At 23.1% G+C, this 6,371-nt stretch overlaps 1 protein-coding gene across 4 annotated transcripts in view; it reads right to left on the minus strand.

Moving 5' to 3' along the window:
• LOC114132690 (acetylcholine receptor subunit alpha-type acr-16-like) overlaps window positions 1-6,371 on the minus strand; it is a 198,802-nt gene that overhangs the window by 87,095 nt on the left and 105,336 nt on the right. The window lies entirely within an intron of this gene.

A 6,371-nucleotide genomic window follows, 5' to 3' on the forward strand; every position in this document is an offset into this window, starting at 1 on the left:
CAAAGTACATAAGTGTAGTAACTACAAGTGTTTCTTATAAACTCTTATTTTGTGAAGCTATTCCACCTTATAAAGACCATTTTCGTATAAAGTTATCTAAACTTAAGATCTACTTATCTTAGTAGTAAGGATAGAGGTCACATAAATAAACGATTCATTCGTACATTGATAATAGTATAAAATTAGTTTAAATATTTTTAAAATATCTTTGTACATTAAAAATAATAATATACGATGTGCTAAAAAGTTTCAAGATCTAGAGTTCGTGGTTTTTCGAATAAATTATAACAAAATTACTAAAATTATTTGTGGAGAATTTGTTATTTTATGTTTGAAAATCCAATTTAATTATAATTTTACATCAAATGCTCATAAAAAAATTCGTGTGGATTCCCGCTAAACTTTTTTTTTAATATTCCAGTTTTAATTATTAATGATTTGTATAAAGTTCTAACGTTTATATAAAAAAAACGGAGACTATGCATTTTCAATATTCTTTTTAATTTTTGTAAAAACAACTCATAAAGAACTTTGTACAATTTTTCATGTTTTTTGAGAAAAAAATATATTATAATCACAGTTAATCAAAAAAGTCTAACATTTTAAATGTTTATAAATATGTCAAAAAAATAATTTATAGAAAATTATAATTATAATATTTTTTTAAAAACATTAAAAATATTTACAGTAATAGATTTTTGAATCACAACAAAATAATAAAATATTAAAAACAGTTTCATCTAAAACTGGTGTTGCATAAATATTCTACATTAATTTTTTTTTTTTTTACATTTCCTAATTTTATTATCATAAGAAGTAATATACATTTTTTATTTTAGATCTCCCAATGCACCAGTTATATCCAATTTTTTACCTAAAACCACCTTCAATATTAAAGATTTTTTTTTTTGGTACCGACATAAAATGTTTTCAGATATATAAAAACAACTATATCATTGTAAAAACATAATTGTATTTTTTGTCTTAGTCAAAGTTATAATTTTATTTATCGTCTAATAATGCAAGGTAATCGAGTATGATTCAATTATCTAATAAACTAATATAATAGGTACATATAATACCAGTATACTCTAAGACAAAATAAGAAACAATCACTAGCTCTGTAGGTAGGTATGTACTGTATCAATTTCTTGATAGTTGGGTTTTAAAAACAGCATGCTTTGGATTTCAGTTCAGTTTCGCAATCACTTTGCAGTTCACGTCTCTATTGGAGGTGAGACGTGATCAAAATAGAGTTTGCTTTGTCAGTGACCAAATAAAAGCTGGCTACCTAACTTATCTATATTATAGATACTCTGAGGCTTCTAGAACAAATTATAGTTTCCCATGTTTCTACTGTGTAAGTTTCTGAAGAAACTTTTTTAATTCCAGCATATATTTTAACAGAATACCACATATAGTCATAGGTATAATACACTTACATCAAACTATAATCCCTATGGATATAGAAAACTTGTTATTATTTTGTTTTTATCCTAAAGTTTGTATTTTCTGAAATTTGTCGTTTATAATTAGCATATGTTATTATTTTATTAATTATTAACTTTTTATTTGTACTTTAATTAAAATATATGCACTTGTACAATATATTTATAAATTAATATAAATATTAATTTTCATGATGTTTGTATTTGAATGGATGGATAAATGAGTTGTTTTATTTTAAAATATTTAAATAGTTATAATCTTTGTTTTATATATGAAAGAAAAAATAATTATACTATCATTAGCTGCGAAATGATTGATTACTAATTATCTATACTTAACTGTTTTTTTTTTTTTTTTTTAATAATTAATAACGATGATTTACAACATTTTACGTACTCACGTCAATTTATATATATATTATATTTCATTGAAAATATAAAATTAAACATTTATTGATTTAATAAAACTGTATTTGCGTTTTTGTTTAATGTTTGTAATATAATAATTGTTTTCAATTGTTGTGTAATTATTTATAGTTATAATATATTAATATAAAGTAAATATTTTATTCAATATAACATTTTGTTAACAATCAGTTTATATTATGTTGTTGAACTATATATTATTAAATAATTTTCTGTGCAGTATCGGTTATAAATTTATAAATTATAACATTTATTACTTTATTAGTTATTATGAAAAATGTATACGCCTGATTCCCCCAATCACATAATTCTATAAGAATAAAATCACAAGGTGTGATAGTAGCTTGTTAAAGCTATCAAATAAATAACTTTATCGAGTTCATTCAATTACATATTTATACTCTGTTGCACAAACTTTTGTAAAAAAAAATAAATAAACTATTTGATTAGTTACCTCGAATCTGTGGACTTAAGTTACAACAATTTATATTGATAAATATGTCAAGTATACGATGTTATCTTTGTTTATTGTTAAGTATAAACCTCTGAATAATGAAATATACTTACATTTTGATTCTTAATTACTTGTTAGTAATATTGAGAATTATATTCCTTAAATTTAGGAATTTAATTTTAAAATTTATTTTTAAATGAATTAAAACAAATATCGACACATTTTGTTTTGTTGTAGACACTTGGATGATTTATCTTTTTATTTTAGTTATTTTGTTTTAATAAAAAATAATTATAATATTCGTAAGAACTTAAAATGTTTAACATATATTATTATTTTTTGAACATTTTTGATATGTCCAATTTCAAAACTATTCATAACACGATCCTATTTATATTATTATACGTAGTATGACGGTATTGATATAAGACTTATAAGTAATAGTATAATAATTAAAAATATAAAAAATATAATGTTTTTGAAATAAGTTGTTTCAACCTAACAAGTTACCTATTAAATCAATTACAAATAGTATTTTAAATAATAAATATGTGATGAAATATCCTAAAAAAATACCAACTATCGTTTGCACCCACATTTTGTATAAAATTATTTATCATTGAATTTAAATTCATAAGTTTAATTATTGTAATTGTCAAACTAACTAGTTGAATTTGTCTTACTAAAAAAACCAAAATATATACAAAAAAAAAAAACCAACAGCTGTTGAATAATAATTAATTGATGCATTACAGTTAGTGTAATACAATCGTAGTGAATTATAACTCGAGTTATTTTTACTCATTAGTATATATTTTATATATTATGTTATACATTTATATGACAAGTTGGACATACCTACTGATTAATAAAAATTATAAAATATTATATTTACGATGGTGGAAAACAACAAACATAGTATGCAGTGTATTATAATATAACTGAAAATATATATTGTATAATTATAATTATAATCAAGTTTTTACAAACAATATTATGATAAAAATATGGCATTTTTTATGATTTTCTTGATGAATTATGACATATTTTAACCTTTTTTGATAAAAATGGTCAATGGACTCTCCGATAAAATCTATATTTTTTTTTTATTTCTCTGGCTAATAATATATTATTTTAGGCCACGAATTTTTTACTTTTAAAAATGTTTAAAATACATATTTTATAAATTTATTGGTAGTAAAATAAATATAGATTTTAGTATCATGTATTTATGTTGTTACTGTGTTTTTTTCTAATTGAAAATAATGTTTCTTTATTTTTATCTTAAAATTTTTCATTTTTAATGTTGTGAAAGTAATTTAATAATTTTCAAAGTATTTTTATCATTTCTATGAATGTTTTTGTAATATTTACAATCCATTCGTCCACTTCTAATGATATTATCAATGCTAATAATTTCCACATAGATCTCTAAATAAATTATTATTAAATATTGTTTTTTTTTTTTTTTTTTGGTTTATTTTTAAATATCAATGCAAGAAACACAAATTTAAAAACTCGAATATTATATTTTAACGATTAATTAATATAAATATCAATAAACCATAATAATTATATAGTAATTGCATTTATAAATTTATAAAATTTGAAAATCAATTGAATAATGTGAAGAGATGCGTGTATTAAATACAAACATTTTGTCATGCCATTATTATAATGGAAAGTGCTTGTTAATGAGTGATTTTCATATTTTGAAAATGAGTTTGTAAACTATTGTGAATTATTCGTACAATTTTGGCACTGGTTCGAAACCGATCATAGAATATGGGGAGGGATCTGCGAAAAGTTTTCACTCAACTTTAAAAAAATCCCACAGTTTAAGTTTAAGTTGAGACAGCTTGATTTTAGATTGATACATATTTAAAAATAGATTTGCAAATTATTGTTATTGATTTGGAAAAAAAAGGAGTAACATAAAGAGGGTGAGAATAATTCATGGAGATTTGTGTGCATCATTATTCTTTTGTTACCTATAGGTACTCAAAATATTGAGGGTAATATTTCAAATGTAAATTCTAAGCAAGTACATTTTTAATCATTTATAAATTCGTTGACGTTTTTAAAACGATTAACATCGTTTGAAAAGTACTAAAAACGTGCTGAAAGCAAATGTATATACAAAATATATGTACAAAATGTAAAATGTAAACTAAATTATGCAAGAAGAGACATACCATTTTTACACCGACGATAAAAATGATCGGAAATTGAAGATACCATAAACGTCACAAACGCGTATGAAAATAATATGCAATCGTCAGCATATTATTTAGTTTCGTTTTTGCTGGTAGGTGGAATGTATAACCTTGTTGCGCATCGAAGCTGTTTTAATATATATATATATGTATAGTCAGTAATGTAGTCGAGAATTTTAGATATAAAGAAAAATCCATCGATATAATATCCGCATGTGTTTAACGTCTATCACTGTATAATACATCGTATTACTTCTTTTCTCGTTTATTATTTGAACGTACATGTTTCATGGGTTTCGTCGCCTCCGATCGCTCAACAATGGATAAGGATGTGTGTAACTGTACCTACACACGTATAAATACATATAATACGCTTGGTTTGTACACGTAACGTTGTTCATTCAAATTCCTCTGAATTTACTGGGTCAGAGGAAAACCCTCGTGTCTCGTTTGGATCGATTTTGTTATTACCCGACTGGTGCATTTTGTATAACCCCCTCGGTTGAGCTCTAGAGTCTAAACCCTTTTGATCTAAATAATAACCTTCAAAACTTTACGTTTTGTGATACCTATATTTGTATCCCAATTCCCCACTAGTTTCTAAATAATCAAACGATATCTGTATAATGTATTCGGAAATTTTAAAACGCAAAACCAGTAATTATTAATAAATTATATATACAAAATCATTGTATGTATATATACGTCAAAGTTATACTTCTCGGTACATTTATAAATAATAATATATAAATATTCTTTCATTTGTGGTTTGACATGACGTATAATATATTCTTTGTTTAATAAATAAATAAATAAAATAGCTGCAGTTTGTATTAAGAGTATTAACCAAAAATACTTTTAGCGGAGTCTGCAGTTAATTTTCCATATACATTTTTATTTATAAGCCGGACAAAACTACTAAATGCAAAAGGTGTCACGGGTATAGAGTTTAATTGAATATTCAATGGGTGACCGAACCCTTTTGCTCTCAGTCTGAAAATTCTAATTAATTTAGTTTGTAATAAATGTTTTTCTTCAAATTATTTTGTTTTGTATCATCTTGCTGGGATATCTTTACGGGATAATTTTGCTTGAATCAGATATGATAACTGATCTTTATTTAGGTTATAAAAGTAAATATTCATTGAATATTGAAGGATGAATATCTATTATGCAGTTATTATATGACTAGTTATTACCTAATGTTATTAGCTGTAGTACGGGATAGTAGTTATAACCTACATGCATATTTCAGCATTTAGGTTAAGTTTAAATATTTCGTTCAACCTTCAACAGACCAAAAACGCTACTTCATACATTTTTGGAGTTTATAATATTAATAAATAATAATATCACTTGTTATTATTAAATAAAAGTAGTAAGACGATTAATTGCATTGTGTGTTAAAATATAGTTTAAAAATTATTTCTACAATTCTTTACTATTTTTATTTTTATTATTATTATTATTTTTTTTATTAGAATGAACTAAAATTGAAAAAACACACTATTTTCGTGATTCATATAATATATATTATTATATTTATTTTTGATCAAATACATGTTATAACAATCCTTCAAATTAAATAATACATTTTTATTAAATTAAAAATGTAATATGTGTATATAATATAGTATATACACATATAATAATAATTACAAATTTGACGTGTACTCAAATTTTGTTGGTTTTAGTTATATTTACACAGAAAAAATACCAATCAAGTATGATGTAAAGTAACAAAAAAAAAAACTATTTAATTAAGCAAAACAAAATAATATGTTTAATATCACCTGTGGCTAATTGTTTTTGTGTATAAAAGACCAC

This window comes from Aphis gossypii, chromosome 2, assembly GCF_020184175.1.
Source record: "Aphis gossypii isolate Hap1 chromosome 2, ASM2018417v2, whole genome shotgun sequence".
NCBI classification, from domain to species: Eukaryota; Metazoa; Arthropoda; class Insecta; order Hemiptera; family Aphididae; genus Aphis; species Aphis gossypii.